At 39.4% G+C, this 22600-nt stretch overlaps 1 protein-coding gene across 1 annotated transcript in view; it reads left to right on the forward strand.

Moving 5' to 3' along the window:
• Positions 1 to 22600, forward strand: part of si:dkeyp-14d3.1 (transmembrane protein 132D) — a 909489-nt gene that overhangs the window by 195193 nt on the left and 691696 nt on the right. The gene's annotated exons all lie outside the window — the stretch shown is intronic.

A 22600-nucleotide genomic window follows, 5' to 3' on the forward strand; every position in this document is an offset into this window, starting at 1 on the left:
GCTGGATGAACACAGCAGGCCAAGCAGCATCATAGGAGCATCTGCTCCTATGATGCTGCTTGGCCTGCTGTGTTCATCCAGCCCTGCACCTTGTTGTCTCGGATTCTCCAGCATCTGCAGTTCCTACTATCTCTCACCTCTATTCCTATCCCCTTTTACTCAAATTGGACTGGTAAGTGGTGTCCATATCAGTTAAGGGATCACTTCTGTAAAAGTCTGAACTGCAGCCCATTTTCCTCCAGAGGCATGTTTTTGACCCATAAACAGGCACGACGCCTGTCTTCCACATCTGTGGTGAAAGTTCAGTTTCTGAAGTTTGCACATGCGTGGTTAAGCATGGAAATCGAGAAGTTGCTGTCACTAATGCAATGGTTCTCCAGTGGGAACACTTTGATGGTACCTCCGGACTGCGAACAGTTAGAAATCATTGAACTGACAAGCAATTCCACTTTTACACTGTCAATTTCAATGTAAAAACTCTTACATTAGTGGCACATTGTTGAATGAGATGTAACTGGGTTTTTAAAACTGTACTAAGTTCATAATTACTGCTAAACAGTCTCACAGCCCTCAGGGAGTCAATTTTTGTTGAATGCCAAATTTACCATTACAATAAGAAACTATACATTTTAATTTATTTAAAGTTCATTTATGATATCCTAGCTTCTAATTTAATTCCATGTAAATGTCCCAGTCAACTATTTCATTTGTTTTAAAAATGAATGGATTTGTTTTCTACAAAGGGCAATGCAGTCTTTTGTTCTGTTTTGCAATTCTGATTCTGGGATACATTTTGACCATGACACTGGGTACAATGCTTTAGCTATTTTTTTGAAACAATTCCTTTGAATATTGTAGGTTCACCTGAACAGTGTATGCGGTCTTAGCTTAACATCCCATCCCCATGTCCATCTCGCCCAATATTACAGCATTTCCACAAAGCACAATTTGTAATTGTGGTTCATGGGGGTAACTTTATGTTTGATCAAATAACCCACTGCTAAAACAGAATCCAATGCACAGCAGAATATCTTCATATTACATTCTGACAATTTTTGTTTTGGGATAGGACACAGAATTGAGAGATATTTGTTCTTGGAGCCTGATTCTGCAAAAGGTCATATATAATGGAAATAATAAACTGTGTGTGATATACAGTAAAGGCTGTGAAGCATAATACAACACTGTTCATCTACAGCAGACAGAATTATTCTTTCACTCAAGACATTTTATTCTCTGGGGTATTAATATTTAAGATAACCGCTGTCCAGGCACAAAACTCATTGTTTCTGCAACAGTTATAGAAATGACCCGTTTTTTTTATGTCAATATCAATGTGTAACTGACCCATAACAAAAACTTAGAATTACATATCATATTTCAAACCAAGGTGATCTTTTCACATTCCCAGAAAATCTACCCTCACACAAACAGACAAATTAGCAGGAAGGAATAGGCCACTCAGCACCTTGGCAAATTCCTGCCTATTTTGACAACCTTTCACCCCTTCTCTCATCACAAATCGGTCAACCATTGCCTTGAAAATATTCAAGGATTCTGCTGCCACTGTTTTTTGAGAAGGATATTTCTAAAACCGCAATAACAATTCTCCTAATCTCTGATTTAAGTGGGCAATTCCTTATTTTTAAACAATAATTCTAGATTCTCTAACAAGAGAAACCATTCCTTCTGCACACACGCCATCAAGACCCCTCGGAATCTTTTATCCTTCAATAAAGATGCACACTTCTTATTGTTCTAAACTCGATTGGACACATGCTTTCAACATTTCCTCAGAAGACAGCCCATCAATTCCAGATATTAGTCTTGCAAACCTTCTCTGAACTGCTTCCAAAGCAATTATATCCTTTTGTAAATAAGGAGGCCAGTACTGTAGAAAGATTCCAGATATGGTTTCCCCAATACCCTGTATAACTGAAGCATAATCTCCCCATTTCTGTATTTGATTTCCCTCACAATCAATATTCCAGTAGCTGTCCAAATTACTTGCTGTGCCTGCAGATTAACCTTGTGTGATTCATGTATGAGAACACCCAGATCCTTCTGCATTTCAGAGCTCTACAATCTTTCATTATGTAGATAATATGCTTCTGTTCCTTCCACTTCTTTTACGACCCCAGGATGAAGCCCAATCTGGAGCTAGGGACTTGTCAGCCCTCAGCTTCAATGATTTATTCAGTATCATTTTCCTGTTGATTGTAATCCCTTGAGTTTCTCCAACATGACGATATTAAAACTGTAGGTATGAAAGGCAACTTGATGAGGCTGGATTTAGAAAATACTCAAAAAGATTTGATGATATGCAGGCAATAGTTAGTATTTAAAGACTGACTACAAAGTCTACAGTAGATACGACTTTCATCTGAGGCACAAACACCCAATGGAAAAATGTGAACCACCCAAATGGAAGAAGTTAAAAATTGCATTCAAATTAAAGGATGAGGTTTATAAGAACACCAGAAATAATGGTAAGCCTAAGAATTAAGAACAATTTACAAGCCACCAAAGGAGGACCAAGAAACTGATAAAGAAAGGAAAAGCAATGTGAATGCAGGTTATGAGGAACATAACAATAGACTGTGAAAGTTTCTATTAATGTGTGACATCAAAATAATTTAGCAAGGATAAATATGGGCCCATTACATGTGGAGTCAGGGAATTTATGATGAAGAACAAGGAAGTGGTAGAAATAAAACAAAAGTTACTTTGTATGTATCTCTTGTGCAAGAAGACAAATAATCTTCCTGAAACACCAGGCAACTGCGGGACTTGTTAAACTGAAGAGTGAAGCAAAACTAGATTCTGGAAAGGTCCCTGTTGACTGAAGTTAGCAAATGTATCCAGACTATTTTAAGAAGGAAAGAAGGAGAGTGGAGAACTACAGACCTGTTAGCTTGATGTCAATAATATGGAAGATATTAGGATCTATTATAAAGGATGTGTTAAATTTCCATCTGCTCTAGAATAGGTTGCCTAGAAAAGAGGATGTGATAACACCATTTAGAAAAGAATGACAAACTTGAGTAGACTCAGACATGGATTTATGAAAGGGAAATAATGTTTGACAATCTTGCTGAAGTTTTTGAGGGTGTTACTTTTAGCAAACACAAAGGAGAACCAATGAGGATGTAGTGTATTTTGATATTTCAGAGCATTTTTGACATGGTCCCACATAGGAGGTTAGTAAACAAAAAATAGAGCATGTGGGATTAGAGGAGTGTACTAATAATGATGAATAATGGGTTAATGAACAGAAATCCAAGTGCGAGACCAAATGAGTCTTAGTTGGAATGACATTATTGGTAGGGTACTGTAGGTTTCAGTGCTAGGTCTTCAACCCTTCACAATCTCTGGAAATGATTTGTTTGTGGCAAGTAGTAGTAATATTTTCAAATTTGCTGATGACACTGACTTGGGTGGGAATGTAAGTTGAGAGGATGCAAGGAAGTGAATACACTAGAACACATTGGATGGAATACAATGCAAATATGTATGGAGTTATTCACTTTGACAAGAACAAAAGAGACAGAAAATTACTTAAATAGTAAGAGATTGGGAAGTATGGTTCCCCAAAGGGGCCTGGGTGTTCTTGTCCATGAATCCCTAAAAAAAAATGCAAGATGCAGCAAACAAATAAGAAGGCAAATTGTGCGATAGCATTTATCTGGAGGAGATTTGAGTACAGAAAGAAAGATGTCTTGCTGCAATTCTGTGGAGCCTTATTGAGAGCGGATCTGGAGTATTGTGTATAGTTTAGGACTCCTTATCTAAGGAATTGTACACTTGCCATTGAGGGAGTGTAATGGACGTTCACCAGGTTAATAAACGGAAAGGGGGGATTGTCTTAAGAGAAGAAATTGAGGAAACTGTATTGTCAAGAGTTTCAAAAAGTGAAATGTAATCTCATTGAAACTTATAACATCCTTAGACCGCGTAAGAGGGTGGATATAGATAGCAAGTTTTCCCAGGCTGATGACTCTACAACCAGGGAACACAGTCTCAGGATAAAGGACAGGCCATTTAAGTCTGCGATGGGAAGAATTTCTTCTATCAAACAGTGGTGAATCTTTGGAAATCTCTATACCAGGGGACTGTGGAAACTTGTTCATTAAGCAGGTTCAAGATACAAATCGACTAATGACATCACGAGATACACAGATAGTTCAGGAAAATAGCATTGAGGAGATGATCAACCATGATGTAGAGCGGTGGGGCAAGTTCAGTGGGCTGAATGGCCTTTTCTGTTACTATGTTCTTTACAATTTCTGATTTACAGCTGTTTTTGGGATATTACTTATATCCTCTAAAGCGGATACCAATGTAAAGTACCTTTTCAGTTCATCTGTCATCGACTTATTTTCCTCTATTCATTCCCTAGACCCACGCTTTGTCAACCAGCACTCGCTTTGTTAACTCTTTTCTACTTTTAACTATCTTTAGAAATTATTGTGCTTTTATATTTTTAGTAGTGTTCGTTCACGCTCTTATTTTTCTGTTTCATTAATTTTAAATCATTCTGTGCTTTTTTTATGTTCTGTTCAACCTTTTGATTTGCCACTCATTTTGCTTTATGTTTGATACTACCTTTAATTATTTTAGTTAACCACAAATGGTCTGTCCTCCCCTTGTGGATTTTTTTTCACATTAGAATGCATTTATTCTAGTGTATTCTGAAATATCCCCTGAAATGTCTGCACCACATCTCTGTTGACCTATCGTTCAATCTAATTTACCAGTCCACCAATGCTCCCTGCATATTTTAAGAACATTCATTTAATTTTTTCTACTGCATACTAAAAGTAATGCAGTTTTATCATTGCATTAGAAGCCATTCACTAAACATCAATACGGCAATGTTTGTAGTAGTCCCATTTTTAGACATCAGTCAAAATCAGAGCAGTAACTGTTCAATCAATTGATTAGTGGAAGCTGTGTTTTTTACTTTTGAGTGGTGCTTTGGCTTTGTTTAGTTATTTTGCAATTACTTGGGACAGTATTGTGATTTCTGCAGTCACCATCATTTCCAATTTTCCCTACTTGCTTGGCATAAGAATGAATAAATAAGCTTTTGCTGGCTTGCTTTGTAGTCGTAGAATTTTTTACATCCTACATATCTTACATTTCAGTTCAAGAATGGGTTACTGCCCTTGTGTTTAGAAATCAAATTGAATTTGAAGATTGATATCTTCCATGAAATTCAACACTCGAATACCATTAAAAGCTTCACAAAACATTTCTGATTTATGGTCACAAATTATTGTTATATCAAGGAATAAATACATCTGTGATAGTGTGCACTAAGTAATGCAAGATTACTGAGATTATAGTGGAAGCATTTGTCACTGGTGCAGGGACATGTTGCATACATGTCAGGGCACACATTAACATAAAGGTACACATCGTAATTGGTGTAAAATCATTCATTAAGTGCAAGGGCACACATCAAAGTTGAGAGCATGCTTAATTGTTAGTGTAAGCATACATTGTTAGGTGTAAGAGCATAGATCATTAGTGTGAGGTTACTCAAAAGGGTACACAGCATCATTACTGGAAGGGCAGCGTGTTAATTAGTGCCGTGTGTAATTTCATTTAAAATGGTACAATTTAAATTCAGAGACAATAATAGACGTAGCAGAGCTGCAAGTATGATTATAATAAAAGTAATTATGGAAAATAAACAAAGAAAATTGCTTTGGAAAGCATAAAGGTGTGACCTAATTATTATTCATGTTTATAAGAAACATAGAAACATTCCGTTTAATCTTTTGTTTTTGTCCTATTCATTTAAGTGTATGAGTCCTTTAAATTGTGCATGCTTGGATGTGCACACATAGTTAAGTTAAAGGGGCCAACTTGTGCTTGACCTGGAGGGGGACCATTTTGATAGCTGTGCAATCGTGCAGCAAAGAGATAATTTTTCATATAATCCTTGAAGTGTGTTCTTTTTGTGCAATTATGATATCTGGGGATTAATCATTTGAAAGAGCAGCATTTCTTCAGCAGTGTTGCATTTCTGCTCTTGCACTAATATCTATCCTTGACCTCCTTTTCTCACCTGCTCCTCTTTTGCTACATAATTTACAGGCGTGGGATCAGCTTTCCCAGGAATCACTCTGGTGATCAGCTCTACCACAGTTCTAGCTGTCATTAAGTCTTGGATGAGCAACAATTTCCTCTAGCTAAGTATTCTGCAGACTAAAATCATCACTGCCTTGCTACAAACTACGTTTCCTTGTCAATGATACCATCACCACCCTGAGCTACTGTCTCAGGCTGAATCGGTCTGTTTGTAACATTAGCATTCCAGTCAATCCCACACTGAGCCTCTAACCCCATCTCCTTTCTACCTGACACCCGCTGCTTTCCACCTCCATAACAATAACATTAGCATAACACTTCTGCCTATGAGCCCTCCTGCTATTGAAACTCCCACTTGTACCATGACTTGACTATTCCAGAATCCCCCAAAAAACCTGACAACCTCTTCCTGGATAAACTTGGCTTATCTGTTGTTTGTGTTCTTTCCTGCACCAAATCTTGCTCACTCCTTACCTCATGTGGCTGACTTATATTGGCTCCCAGTCATAGAGTCATACAGCACAGAAGCAGACTCTTCGGTCCAACACATCCATGGTCAAATTAAAAATTTCCCATTCTCCTGTTTACATCCCTTTGTTGCATCATTTCTCCCAATCTTGGGAACACTCAAGCTTTCTGTTCTTCTAATTCTGGTCTTTTTTGTGTCTGTACCACTATTGTTTCACCAATAATGTCTATGTCATCAGTCATTTAAGCCCGACTTTCTGGAATTCCTTTCCTCAGCTACTCTATTTTTGGTTTTAATCTTTAATGGGTTGTACGCATCTCTGGCAATGCCAATTATTTATTGCCTGTCCATATCCGCCCTGACGAACTCCCATTCTTGAACTTCTGCAGCCTCTCTGGTGAAGGTACACACACTTCTGTTTGGAAAGGTGTTGCAGGATTTTACAGTGACAGTGAAGGAATGGCCATACATTTCCAATGGAGGGTGGCATATGATTTGGAGAGGAACTTGCAGGGGGGGGGTTGATGTTCCCATGTGTTTGCTGTTCTAGTCCTCTAGGTGTTAGAGGTCATGAGTTTAGATGGTGCTGTCAAAAGAGCTGAGGTGAGTTGCCACAGTGCATCTTGTAGCTGGTATGAATTGCTGCTGCTGTGCGCTATGGTACGGGTAAGTAAATGTTTAATTTGGTGGATAGGATGTTTATCAAGTGGCTGCTTTGTACTGAATGTTGTTGATCTTTAAGTGTTGTTGAACACACACTCACCCTGTAACATCACTGGACTAGTATTCCAGAAACCCAGGTTAATGTTTTGGGGTGGGGGCGGGAAAGGATAGTCGATGGTGAAATTTGAATTCAATAAAATTGTAGAATAAAAAACTAGACTAATGTGGATTGTTGTAAAAACCTGTCTTTGGGGAAGAAAGTCTGCTGTCCTTACCTGGATTGGCTTACCTGTGATTCCATATCCACACCAATTTCTTTGCTTCTTCACTGGTCAATAGATGCTGGCTAAGCCAGTGAGAATCCCATGAAATCCCATGAAAGCATTTTTGAAAAAATGATTTGTGCCTTGTAGGTAGTGGACAAGTTTTGGGGAGTCAGTCCTCTAGTTTTGAACACTCCCACCCTGGGGAAAAGAACTTGCCTATTCACCCTATCCATGCACCTCACTATTTTATAAACCTCCTATAAGGTCACCCCTCAGCCTCTGACACTCCAGGGAAAATAGCCCCAGCCTTTCCCTATTTCACAAAGCCTCCAACCCTGGCAACATCCTTGTAAATCTTTTCTGAACTCTTTCAAGTTTTACAACATCCTTCCTGTAGCAAGGAGGGCAGAACTGAATGCAGTATTCCAAAAGTGTCCAAACCAATGTCCTGTACAGCCGCAACATAACATCCCAATTCCTATACTCAATGCAGAGACCAATAAAGGCAAGCATACTAAATGCCTTCTTCACTATCCTGTCTACCTGTGAACTCATTTTCAAGGAACTATGAACTTGCACTCCAAGGTCTGTTTGTTCAGCCACACTCCCCAGGACCTTACCATTAAGTGTATAAGTGATTTGTCGTTCCAAAATGCAGCACCTCACATTTATCTAAATTAAACTCCATCTGCCACTCCTCAGCCCATTAGACCATCTGACCAAGGTCCCATTGTACTCTGAGATAACCTTCTTCACTGTCCACGACACCTCCAATTTTGGTGTCATCTGCAAACTTAATAACCATACCTCCTATGTTCACCTCCAGATCATTTGTATAAATGATGAGAAATAGTGGGCCCAGCACTGATCCTTGTGACATAATGCTGGCCACAGTCCTCCAGTCTGAAAAGTAACCCTCCACCGCCACCCTCTGTCTTCCACCTTTGAGCCATTTCTGTATCCAAATGGCTAGTTCTCCTTGTATTCCACGTGATCTAACCTTGCTAACCAGTCTACCATGAGGAACATTGTTGAATGCCTTACTGGAGTCCATATTGATCAGGTGCACCCCTCTGCCCTCATAAATCTCTCTTGTTAGTTCTTCAAAAACTCAATCAAGTTGGTGAAACATGATTTCCTACTCTCAAAGCCACGTTGATTATCCCTAACCAGTCCTTGCCTTTTTAAATACATGTAAATCCCATCCCTCAGGATTCCCTCCAACAGCCTGCCCACCACCGATGTCAGGCTCACCAGTCTATAGTTCCCTGGCTTTTCCTTACCACCTTTCTTAAATCGTGGCACCATATTAGCCACCGTCCAGTCTTCCAGCACCTCACCTGTGGCTATCGATGATACAAATCCGCGAATATGAATAATGGAAAAATTGAAATTAAGTGCTACACAAAGTCTGTCATTTGTGAGCAATATAACGATTCTGTATGGACCCCATGTAGAATATGGCATACTGTTCTGGGCAGAAAGGATAAATTAGCCTTTAAGTAAGAGTAGCATTATTTTGCCTAAATGCTACCCAGTCTGAAAGGGTTACATTATGAAGACAAGGTGTATAGGCCAGGCTTGTATTCCTTTCAAGTAAAGAAGACTCAGGGGCAACTTTATTTAAATGGCTGAATTGATAGGATATATAGGGGAAAATGGTCTTCTCTGGTGGTGGAATCCAAAACAAGGGAATGTAACCTTAAAATTAGAGCTAGATGATTCAAAGGTGACATGAAACAGCACTTTAAACAGAGAAACAGTTGAAATCTGGAAACCTATCTCTCAAAATGTTGTTGAGGCTGCATCAATTGAAAATATTAAAATTGACATTAATGGATTTTTTTTGGTTAAGTAAGAGGATTAAGTTCAATAGGACCGGGGCAGAGTAATGGAAATCAAAAGGAAATTGGAGACATCACACCTTTATCATAGAGAGTTAAAGGGATGTCTCTTGATAATTGAATAAGAATTGAAATGTTCTGGAAATTTATGCCATAACTGCACTTTCACCTTTTGTCACATGGACAATAATATGCATTTCCTGTTCCTTTGTGTTTAGAATGAGATCATAACATTTTCTGTTAAGTGCAATCCTAGCACGAAAGAGGACTGGTGCTGTGGCTTCACTACACTTCCTGCTCTTGCAAAATGACAGGACACATTGCCCAAACACATTACACCGCACTCCGTGACACACGTTTGCAGGACAACATGGTGCATAATCAGAAGTAGTAGCAGCACCTAACCAGTAGGAAACAGCACTGCTGTGTATGTCCTGAATCTAGCAGCAGAGATACTAGTGAGGCCACTTCCGAAACAATGTCCAGTGATGGGAATGAAGGGATTGAGGATGGATGATAGTACCATCCTCCCACATCCTATGTCCCCTGAAGCCACAGTCCCTTCTGATTTAGAAACTCTGATGGTCTAAGTCTGCATCTTTTGCTTCCCACATTAGAAAACCAACTCTGTTTAAACGTCATCAACAAGAACTCATGTTATTTGGACAGAAATCTACAGAGTCCGTTGACTGCTTGTGAACAAATGTAGAGAAAAGATGCATCATACGAGTTTTTAGATGGAGAGCTTGTCAATGTAATTTTTAAGTTGGTGATTGCATCCACTCCAATGAAAGCTTTTCAGAAAGATTATCCAGACAAGCTAAAAACTTGTAGCATGAAGAATTACTGAAGGATAAACTAATGCACAAAGAAATCATCACCGGTTGATGAAGGCTTACAGGTCCTAGTTACAAGCTTCTCGATGGGCTCAATAGTAGAACAGTCAAACATAGCAAGACATGTGGAAGGTGTGGCCTTCTGCATGCACCAAGGAAATACTCACATTTTTCAATAAATCTTAGAAGGCATGTGGCAAAGAAGGTTATTGGGCTCAGGCAATGCACCAGAGCAAAATCCGGTACAGCTGCAAGGAGCCATGCACCGACCCAAAGAAGCTGCACACAGCATTGCAGGTTTACCAGCATGGAATCAGTCAAATATCAGAGATACAGCAGGAACTGCAGCAGAGTGTTCAAGAAACACTTGCTGAACTGAATCTGAAAGAAAAGTGGAGTACTTCACTTTCGTCTCATTAGTGGAATGAAAATCTCAGCTTCCTGATGTGGACAGAGAAATGAAAGCTCAAGAGGAAAAGGGTTGAAAAACTACATTAGTCCCAGGGTCTGGAGGATTGCAAATGCAACACCATTGTTTAAGAAAGGGAAAAAGGCTAATCCAGGAAACTACAAACATGTCATCTTGACAACAGTGGTGGGAAAACTGATGGAAGTCATTATACATGATGAGGTAAATATACACTTCGAGAAAAATAAATTAATACTTGGCAGTCAACGTGTCTCTGTCAAGGGGAGGTCATTTCTGATAAATTTGATTGAGTTCTTTGACAAGGTGGCACAGACAGTAGATGGTGATGGTGCTGTGCATGTTAAATATTTAGACTTTCAGACAACGTTTTGATATGGTGCCACATGGCAGGTTGGCTAGCAAGTTTGAAATGTTTGGGTTTATGGGCCTTTAGCAGCATTGGATTGAAAGTTGGCAAGAGATAGGAAATAGAGGCTTGGTATAGCTGGGAATTTCTCAGATTGGAGATGAATTGAAAGTAATGTTCCCCAGGGATTGGTGCTGGGACCCTTGCTTTTTCTGATTTTTATAAACGATTTAGAGTTGGGTGTTGAGGGCAAAATCTTGAAATTTGCAGATGATACTAAGCTAGGGAGATTAATGAATTATGAGGATGACACTGGGCGATTTCAGAGGGACATTGAAAAGTTGGCCAAATGGGGGACACTGAGAAGATGAATTTCAATGCAGAGAAATGTGAGGTAATGCATTTTCGTTGAAGAAACATGGAGAGACAATATAGACTCAATTGTACACATTCTGGGGAAGTACAGATCCCCACCATTGCTTATCTCTCCAAAGATAGTCAGGCATGTTGAGGCAGTTGTTAAAAAGGCTTTCCAGATCCCTGCGTTTATAAATAAATGGAATATAAAAGCAAGGAAGTGATGGTACACCTCAACAAATCATCAGACAGACTACATTTGGAGTATTGTGTTCAATTCTGGGCACCTTATTTTAGAACGGATGTTAAAGCCTGAAGAGAGGGTAAAGGAAATTTACTAGAATGATACCAAGAATGAAGGATTTTATATACAAGGAGAGATTAGAGAAATTGGGCTTAATGTCTCTGGAGCTGAAAAGATTAAGCAGTAACTTTATTGAGGTGTTCAAAATTCTGAACAATTTTGACAGTGTAAAGAAGGATATTTTGTTTCCACTAGTTAGTATGTCAGTCACTAGCAGTCACAATTTCAAGATTGTCAGCAAGAGACCTAGGAGAGAGATGAGTTGTTAGGATTTGGAACACGTTGACTGGGAGAGTGGTGGAGGCGGATTCCATAGGAGTTTTCAAAAGAGAGCTGTATATTTGAAAGTGATGAATTTAGAGGGCTATGGAGATAGGGCTAGACTATGGAATAAGCCGGGTAGCTCTTTTGGGAGCTGGTACAGACCTGAAGGATTGAATAGCCTCCTTCTGTATTGTAAAATTCCATGATTCTATAAATTTTTAACTTAGAATACCATCTTTTAGATGAAGTCTTTAGGGGATACCTCTGCTCAGCTCACAAAGATGAATGAAGAACTTAAAGATAAAGAAAGGAAGCAGGGCGAACTGGTCATTATATCACTGCTGTTGCATCTTTAATCTAAAGCAAATGTTGCTGGTTTACAGAAAAAATTGGAGTAACTGGTGTGTAAAATGAACGAGACTCAACAGGAGCAGCTACTGAAACATCAGCTTGAAATCAAAGCAATGCTGCAGAAAGATGATAGACAGGCAAAAATAGATGGAGATGCACAACACACACAGCCAAGAGTGACATACTACTCATGGGACAATGCTTTTAGGAAAAAAAATGTGACAGTGATACGCTAGTAAAATAACTAAAGCAGGACATAGAGGAAACCAAACAGCCACCAAAGCAGCAGATTCAAGATGATTGTGACTGCAAAGCAAACATAAAGCAAAGAAGGCTGAAGGGGCTGGACAATTATTAAAACAGTTTCTGGAAGAGAAATTGTACTGGACCAACAGAAGTTGAAAAATTTGAAATTAGAAAAATCCAAAGTATAAAACCAGAAGCTTCAAAACGAATTGGTAGCTCTTAAGGAACAAAACAGTAAAAGCTGAGAAAATTTAAATGACTTCAAACCTTGCAGAACAAGATCAGTCTGGTGTAAACCTTGGCTTTTATGCATCAAGTTAAGCAAATTCATTTTTAAGGACTCCATGTGCTGGCTGTGTAGACAATGTTGTAACTCTGACTGCCAGTTAACCTGCTATGGGTTTGCAGGATGTACACACTGAAATTAGTTGGTTTGCTGTGATGCCTATTTCATAACTTATGATGTGTTTTAGTATTTCAAATAAACTAACCGATGGAGGTAATGAATCCCTGATGTATACTTACTAATCACAATGGATTAATAATCATGAACAATCTTACAGCATTTCAGCTCATACGTCCTCCAGTACACTGTTAGGAGGCTCAGGTACCATCTGAGGGTAATAGCAATGATGCCATAGATCAAAAATCTACTGTTATCTGCCTATGCTAGCATCTATTCTCCAATTCTGCCAGTGTCCTTTGTGTAGCCTGTTAGCAAGCCACAGAAGCCCTCTGTGTACTTTGTCAACTTCCAGCAACTGTGTCAATAATCCACCCCTAATTGTCCCATGTGGCCCAAACCAGAAATATAGATATGAGGTACAGATATTATTTGGAATCCTAACAACACCGGTTGCAGCGAAAATGATCTGGTCATTATTATCACTGCTGTTGTGGAATCTTGCTGTGTGCAATTTGATTGCTGCATTCTCTACGTTCCAGCAGTAACTAGAATTCAGATGCTCTCCACTGGCTGGAAATTGCTATGAAACATCTCAAAATTATGAAAAATGCTGCATAAGCTTTCAAGATAGTGGGAACTGCCGATGCTGGAGAATCTGAGATAACAAGGTGTAGTGCTGGATGAACACAGCAGGCCAAGCAGGTCTGGACCCGAAATGTCAGCATTCCTGCTCCTCTGATGCTGCTTGGCCTGCTGTGTTCATCCAGCTCTACACCTTGTTGTCGCATAAACTTTCAAGTCTTTTTTTTAAGGAAAAAGTAAGCATAGTATTAAAGATGGCAAATGTCTTTGTATGTTGATTCTTGAAACAGAAATATACTCACAGCACTACTGTAATGCATATCTGCAAACATGTGTAAATACTAAATAGGAAAAGATCGACTGATCCATCTGGCTTGTTCCATATAATCATAACAGTTAATGCTTCATACTACACTCCCAGCTGCTTGCAATCATTTGTGGCACGAATGACAACCCAGAGCAATTATAGAAAAAATACCTGATCAAATTTAGATCATCTTGACTCTCGTTAACATTATAAGGTACATACTGAATTACTCCTTGTATGAGGTGATTTCTGGTCTAATAATATTCAATATAGTACATCAAGGCTTATGGGTAAGAGCCGACCTTCAAACCATTGTAGCTTATCCCACTTGCACATTCAATATCTTGTACATTCAATTAACTATTCATCATGCTTTCAAGTAAAGCAAGTGTTCTAAATGTCTATCCTTAATTTGGTTTTCAGTATCTTCTCTTGATGCTTTTTGATTCCAATTTCTGTAATGTCTAATAACTTGCATGTCTTAGTAGAATACTTTCTGAACCAGCTTTTTCCTAGAGCCCATTAAGTTCTCCCATCTGTCTTTCAAGTTCAACTGCTCTGATGCTCAATTATATTTCTTTCTTCTCTGCCAATGTAATCAAAATGTATGTATCTATAACACAAGGACCAAAACTGAAAACAGCATATTTTTTGCAGCAACAATTGACTCACCTTTTTAACATATCTTGAAGGTGTTAATTGCTCGGTGCAGTGCAATTCCATAGATGCCATTAGCTCTCCAGTCCTACAGCTGAAGTGGCCCCTATTCGCACGTTTGCCTTGATAGTGTCTCAGTGGGTTATTGAAACATGGATTCTGTCACAGCTGGACTCCGACATTCCCACATGCACATACTTCCAACACAGTTGCTGGATGGTGACCAGGTTTAGGAACCCTTGGCAATTGCTTTCATTTTAATCTGGGAGTTCTAAGAGAGATGTTAGCATCCCTAATCGTTATTCACTTTAAATCACCTGTCTCAAAGTGGCCAGTGATTGAACCTGGGACATGTTTGCATGGTTCTACTACCTCCTGAATAAACTGTGAAGGCTGTTGTAAAACTATTCTCTTCTTTATTGTTTGTAAATTACTTCACCAAATGAATTTTGACAATGAAAATGGCTTATCTAAAATCAAATTCAGGTTCCTTCTGTATCTCCCAGTACCAATTCTTACTTCATTTATTTTGCTTTTGTCCTGCAATTTGTGTTAAGCTCAATACTCCACAATGAACAGTATTAAATTTAACCTGCCGCGCACCTCCCTGGTTGTAGCTTCCTATGGCCGTATTCTCGAACTTACTGTTTTCCTGATATTTGTACCATAATAAGTTCACTGAAATAACCACTGGTTTCATTGACCAGATCATGTTGTTTAGAAGAGAAACATTAGGGGTCAGCCATTTAAGCGCTGGGCTCATCCTCCCAATAATCCAATGGTTTAGTCTGTCTTCCGTGTGAGGCTACTCCAATAATTACTGAGTTCACATTAAAACTTCTCAAAGATATCTATGAAAAGAATTCTTTTTAAAGTACATTGTCCTCCCTGCACTTTGTCCCTGTGTAGCATACCAACCTCAGGAGCAGGTAAATTTCTGAAGAAGGGTCCAGACCCGAAATGTCAGCGTTCCTGCTCCTCTGATGCTGCTTGGCCTGCTGCGTTCATCCAGCTCTACACCTTGTTATCTCTGCTGCTCAGATGATTGATTTTAAGGGTCTCTTTCTGATATGAACATTCCCGCATTTCAGCTGACTGTGGTACATAAGCTGGTATTTCGTGTCCTCATTTCTCTGTGTCAGCTATTGATGGTCACTGAGTTGCAGCTATCAAATTGTCACTTTTCTGTGAAGACCAAACTTGAGAGGTCATTCAGCAAACATTCACATTAGAAACATTCTCTGGCCATCCAGCGAGGGCCTGTTGCTTTCAATATGAATTTCTGCTTCTAAGTAAAACATTTCTTTCAAATCTCCCCATCAAGACTTGCTTCACAAAAAGTTTGTTTTAATTAGTGTCATTATATCATGTTTTATCCTTACAAATATTTTGTATTTGATGCATGCTTTTAGCATTAGAGCAACATATTACATTAGTTGCTAAAGATTAATGATGTGAACTAGAATGACAGCTTTGAGAACATTCCACTGCTGAAGAAGGAAACACATTTTCTGTGGAGGGGTAGTAGGAACTGCCGATGCTGGAGAATCTGAGATAACAAGGTGTAGAGCTGGATGAACACAGCAGGCCAAGCAGCATCAGAGGAGCAGGAAAGCTGACGTTTCGGGTCTAGACACTTCTTCAGAAATCAAATTCAGAAATTTCTGAAGAAGGGTCTAGACCTGAAACATCAGCTTTCCTGCTTCTCTGATGCTGCTTGGCCTGCTAATGTTCATCCAGCTCTACACCTTGTTATATATGTTTTCTATGGAGGTAGGTGGAGTTGGTGATAATGGCTCAGACCTTTGTTAGCATGAGTATTTTATAATTAAGGTAAAATAATTATAAGTCTTGAATACAATGTCAACCTGTTACCTCGAAATACTTTTGGAATTTATAGAGGAATGTTAATTCCGAGACCAGGAACAGTATATACAGCTTTGCACAAATGGCAGTGTAACAGTTCAAACGTAACATCATAATATGGTTTGCATCTACTTTTGTTTATTATATTGACCTAATCCCTCCACACACAATATTTTTTAAGTGACTGACATACGGAAGAATAAATAATTTGCATGTGCCTTTCCCCAGTGGATATGTTAACTTTGTTGTTCCATTCCATTCAAACTTCTACAGCTTAAGAAAACCATCACATCTTTATTGGCTGTTCTTCATGAATACTTTCAGTATAAAGTAATAATAGTGTGACAAGTGTTAGTATGAATAAAAGCATCAAAAAGCATTTATTTCCTGCGAGACAACAGACGCAAACTCTTTTCCAATCTGTCACCAATTGTTCCACTTCCTACCTCGACGCTGCTTGGCTAATGATCTAGATAAAGGAACTGAGGGCATTGTTGCTAAGTTTGCAGATGACACAAAGATAGGTGGAGGGACAGATAGTGTTGAGGAAGTGGGAGGCTGCAGAAGGACTTGGATAGACTAGTAGAGTAGGCAAAGAAGTAGAAGATGAAATACAACGCGGCAACGTGTGAGGTTATGCAATTTGGTAGGACGAATAGAGGTGTAGACTATTTTCCAAATGCGGAAAGGCTTTAGAAATCTGAAGCACAAAGGGACTTTGGAGGCCCGGTTCAGGATTCTCTTAAGGTTGACTTGCGGGTTCATTTGGCACTTAGGAAATCAAATGCAATGTTAGCATATATTTTGAGCATAGAGACATAGAGTCTCACAGCACGGAAACAGACCCTTCGGTCCAACCAGTTTATGCTGAACATAATCCCAAATTAAACTTGTCCCACCTGCCTGCTCCTGGCCCATATCCCTCCAAACTTTTCCTATTCATGTATCTATCCAAATGTCTTTTAAACATTGCAATTGTACACACATTCAGCACTTCAGGAAGTTCATTCCACACGTGAACCACCCTCTGTGTAAAATATTTGCCCCTTATGTCTTGTTTAAATCTCTCTCCTCTTACCTTAAAAACATTCCCCCAGTCTTGAAATCTCCTATCCTATGGAAAAGACAACCATCATTAACTCTATCTGTACCTCTCATTATTTTATAAACGTCTATCAGGTCGCTTTCAACCTCCTATGCTCCAGTGATAAAAGGTCCCAGCCTATCTAGCCTTTCTTTATAACTGAACCTTTCATACCTGCCAACATGTTGGTAAATCTAGAATACAACAACATGGATATACTGCTGAAACTGTACAAGGCTGTAGTCAGACTGCAAAGGAATATTGTGAGCAGTTTTGTGCCCTTTATCTAAGAAAGGATTTGCTGGCCTTGGAGGGGGTCCACAGAAAGTTCACAAGAAAGATCCCAGGAGGAAGGGCTTGTCGTATGAGGAGTGGTTAAGGACTCCGGGTCTGCACTGAATGGAATTTAGAAGAATGAGGTGTAATTTCATTGAAATTCGCAGAATACTGAGAGGCCTGGACAAAGTGAACATGGAGAATGTGCTTCCACTGGTAAGAGAGACTAGGATCCAAAGGTACAGACTCAGAATGAAGTGATGACCCTTTAGAACTGAGATAAGGAGGCATTTCTTCAGCCAGAGGGTGGTGCATCTGTGGAACTCATTGCCACAGAAGGCCGTGGAAGCTGAAACATTGCGTGTATTTAAGATAGATAGATAGGTTCTTGATTAGTAAGGAGATCAAAGGTTACAGTGAGAACCAGGAGAATGGAGGTGAGAAACATATCAGCTGTGATTGACTGTTGGAGCAGATTTGATGGACAGAATGACCTAATTCTACTCCTATATCTTATGGTCTTAGCTGTTTCATGAGAGATTCAAATGTTTCAACACCAATTAAATTGAACTCAGTGTTGTTAGTTCTAAAATGTCTAATGACTTAATTAAATAAGTAGAACAAAATCTTTAATTACATGTGATTAAACCTAAAACCAAATCCCAATTCTAAAAATGTGTGCGTGTATATGCATGCATGTATGTGGGTGTACGTGTTGCAGGGGTTCAAAAATGCAGCTCGCTACCATCTTCTCAAGGGTAATGACAGATGGGTAACAAAAATTCTGGCCAGTCAGCAATGCCCAAATCTGACAAGCGAATAAAAAGAAAATTCAAATCTGGTATCAAGAAAGACAATTCAACAGTAACATCCTTTTTCAAATCAATTCACCCAGCATCAACAGTATAATCACTCAGTCCCAGCCGAGTGGAACATGCAGTTTGGTTGCCTGACACCAGACTCCCTACAGCATCTACTCTACTCAAAATTTAGGAGATCCCCAGGTGGATAGCAGAAGCAGTTTAGATATTTCAATTCAATCTGTTCAGACAGGTCAGGACATACATCTAGAGCAGGTGGGATGTGAATCAAAGCCTCCTGGCTCAAATTTCAGGACATTACCACTGTACCACAGAAACACCTTCGGGATGTCCTCAAAGTATTCCTGAAGAGGTTAGACATCCCTGCCAACTCAGGGGAGTCTCTGGCTCCTAACTGAGGAAATGGAGACGATTAATTCTGGAAGGCACCAAAGACATTGAGATACTTTGTTGGAACAGGCAGGGACAAAGTCAAAGCATTGGAGGTAGCACACAAGTCTCCAAACACCTCATCGACCCAACCCTCCAACCATCACCTTTTAAGACTCAAAGTCCACAGATCGTACATTAGACTTAACAGCCATCCTAAAACCAATTGAACGAGATTGAAGCGAGTCACCTTGGAGTTCCTAATATGTAAATTTGTGTATGGAATTAGCACTTAATGATATTTCAGGGAATTTTTATATAGTTGATTTGATGCCGTGATACTGAACCAGAACTTGGTGGGGCAGGGTATGTTGTAGAATATGCCAGAAGTTAGACATTGTCCTTCAGTTCTAAAACTTTTATGTCGTAAGTTGCTGCAAGTGTAAGCTTAAAGCTATGAGCAAAGGCAATGGGACCTTAAGTGAATGACAGGACCCACTGTGTATTTCCTTCACTGCTGTGGTTTAACAATTGAGGAAGAAGCAGTGGTTTAAGGGAGACAAATGATGAATGAAGGCAAACCATGTGCTGAAGGGGAAATAAAGAAAGAAAGAGAAAAGTCGATTGAAGAGATGAACAATGAAACAAAGGAAAATAAAATTTAAATATTAAATTTGCCGTTACTTAAATCTTTAACTGTTTATATGTTAAGGCACTTGTCCTCTTAAGGTCAAGGCAAAAAATTCTTTGGTGATTTTGATGGGCAATTGATGTGAAAATTGAGAAATTCTTTAAAATAAGAGAGAAGTTAGGCATGCCATATTATTTGTGAGATGTGAACACTAGAGTGGGGTACATCAATTCTGGGTCAATGATACCAGAGATGTGCAACTCATAGCACATCTCTTAATCCTTGAATTTGTAGACCAATTTTCACATGACTAATACTGTGCCTCATTAACCTACCATTATTTTCTAAGAAATTTGAGCAAACTGTACTCAAATGCCAGTTCTCCCTCCTGACTTAAAGCTGAAAATGTGAGATCACTTCATCGTCTAGTTCTGAATGACAAATTACCAGTGTAAACAAATCATAAGTCTGAACTGTATTTAGTTGCAATTGATTCAGATTAGTGGCATTTTACTGGAATGGCAAATGGAGATAATGCTTTCAGCTACATTTCTTAATTCCTATTAGTTGATACTGTCTGTAGTTAATCAGATTATGAGATGAGCACATTATATTCATCTTTTCGAGTGGTTGTCTGACAGATGTTTCACAAAATGAACCACCCTTCCAACCTCCGTTCTTTCCTCTGAGTAGATTAAATCAGCCATTTCAACTAATACTGTTTTACTTGACTGACAACATCACAGGTGACCAGAGTATTGCTTTTGTCCTGAGGTTTGTTGTCTGGATTAGGAGTCTACTGGGACTGATGTTGATCTTTGATAGAGACTCGAGTCCAAATCCTGCTTTATACTTTCTGAGGATTTATATTTGTGAAATGGCTGTGAGACTACTCTGAGCTGTGACAGTTGAAAGATCTTTATGAGAATGTAATAGGAACAAACTGTGTAAAGCATAAAAAAAACCAATTGCTTTTCATTTATCAGCTCACATGGGAACTCTAAACCTTATGTGACAAGCATTTTTAATAGGCAGCTCAATACCTATTACAGAGTTTGATGCAATAAAATACCAGGCCCTGTTCTGGTCAGTTTTAGCTTGCCTGGTTGTATAATACTGTAGTGATATTTAAAAAAAGCTTCTAGTTTCTTTCATATTGGAAACAGGATACTACAATTTAATTGAAGCTTGGGCTGAGATTTTCCTGTGTTTTGCTGCTGATTTTGGACCTGCTTAGGATGGTCAATAACAGAAGGTTGTAAGTCAAAAGCTTTGCCTTTTTCTTTTCTATTGCTGGAGGCATCTAGCTAATGCATCCTCACCCTATCACATATAGATGCTAAATGAGTGAGTGGGGTTTCCTGTATCTTGCTTGAAACTCCCCAGTGGCCACCAGCAGGAAACAAGCATTGGCTGGTCTGCTTGTCATGGGTCAAAAGTGCCTAATAAATGGTTTCGGAGTAAACGCTATTAAACTTTCTTTTTAAAACAAACTGTTTTTAACGAGTTTTACATTTTTAAATAAGTTTCTTTTTGTTTAAATTTCTTTGTTCACTTTTAAAGGACTTGCATTTAATTATGTATGCCATGTTCTCCGGATGTCCCCAAATCTCTGAGCTAAAAATTATTGTTGAAGTGTAGTCATGGTTACTACGTGGGGATAAGCAGTTGGCAGTTGTGCCATGGAAGGTCCCACAGACATCTGTGAGATAAATGATGACTAGCTGACAATGAGCTCTCCCACCATCCCCCCACCCCATTCCTCAAGCCCCTCTGCAAAGATCCCATTTGAAGGTCATTGTGCTATTTTTAGTTAAGGCATTCCTCTACTTTGCTACTTTACAACTACCACCACCTTTTCTAAATGAGATGTCAATTTGGAGTTCCACCACATACATGCTGAGGTGAATGGCCCATCTTTGTGATGTAACTATTCTCTGATACACTCCATTGGCTGTCATGGGTGATGGATGGTTCCATAGTCATCGAAGATCATAAATACAAGTCTGCCCTGTTTGTCTTCACATTGATTTGCAGAGGAACAACACTAGGTCATTCAGTCCCTTAAGTATGTTCTACCATTAAATAATATTGGGGCAGCACGGTGGCTCAGTGGTTAGCACTGCTGCTTGGAGTTTGCACGTTAGGGTGGACTGCCTTTACTAAATTACCCATAGTGTCTGGGGTGGAAAGTGCAAGGGGTGGGATGCTCTTTTGGGGGGTGGGGGGGTGGTCAGTGTGGACTCGATGGGCTAAATGGCCTGCTTCCACACTGTCGAGATTCTATAAAGGGGTGGCATGGTGGCTCAGTGGTTAGCACTGCTGCCTCACAGCACCAGGGACCTGGGTTCAATTTTACTCTTGGTACACTGTCCGTGTGGAGTGTGCACATTCTCCCCGTGTCTGCGTGGGTATCCTCTGGCTGCTCCGGTTTCCTCCCACAGTCCAAAGATGTGCAGGCTAGGTGGATTGACCATGCTAAATTATCCCGTAGTGTTGTGTAGGTGGGTTATAGGAGGATGGATCTGGGTGGGATGCTCTGAGGGTCAGTGTGGGCGTGTTGGGCAGAAGGGCCTGTTTCCACACTGTAGGGATTCTATGAATATCGTGGCTGATCCATATCTGAACTCATCTTTCACCATAAAACAAAGATATGTGGATACCGGAGATCTGAAACAAAACCAGAAATTGCTGCAGAAACTCAGAAGGTCTGGTAGCATTGTGGAGAGATAGCAGAGTTAATGTTTTGAGTTCGTTCTGATGAAGAGTAACTGGACATGAAACATTAACTGTGCTTTGTCTCCACAGATGCTGCCAGACCTAATGAGTTTCTCCAGCAATTTCTGTTTTTGTTCTTATCTCATCCACTTGGCTCGGCTTCATATCCCTTAATATGCTTGGCTAGTAAAGATCAATCTATTTTCAATATAAAATCAATTGCGAGGGCATCTGTTGCTTTTTGTAGGTCACAATCCCACAATTCGACCAGTACTAATATCAGTGGCTTGGCTTAGAATCTTCCACCAGTGGAAAACATTTCCATCTATCCTGCCAATTTACCTTCACAATCCTATAAAGACCAATCAGATCATTGCAAGAAAATGGAATCCTTTTTGGATACTGAAT

Source organism: Rhincodon typus, chromosome 24 (assembly GCF_021869965.1).
Source record: "Rhincodon typus isolate 14 chromosome 24, sRhiTyp1.1, whole genome shotgun sequence".
NCBI classification, from domain to species: domain Eukaryota; kingdom Metazoa; phylum Chordata; class Chondrichthyes; order Orectolobiformes; family Rhincodontidae; genus Rhincodon; species Rhincodon typus.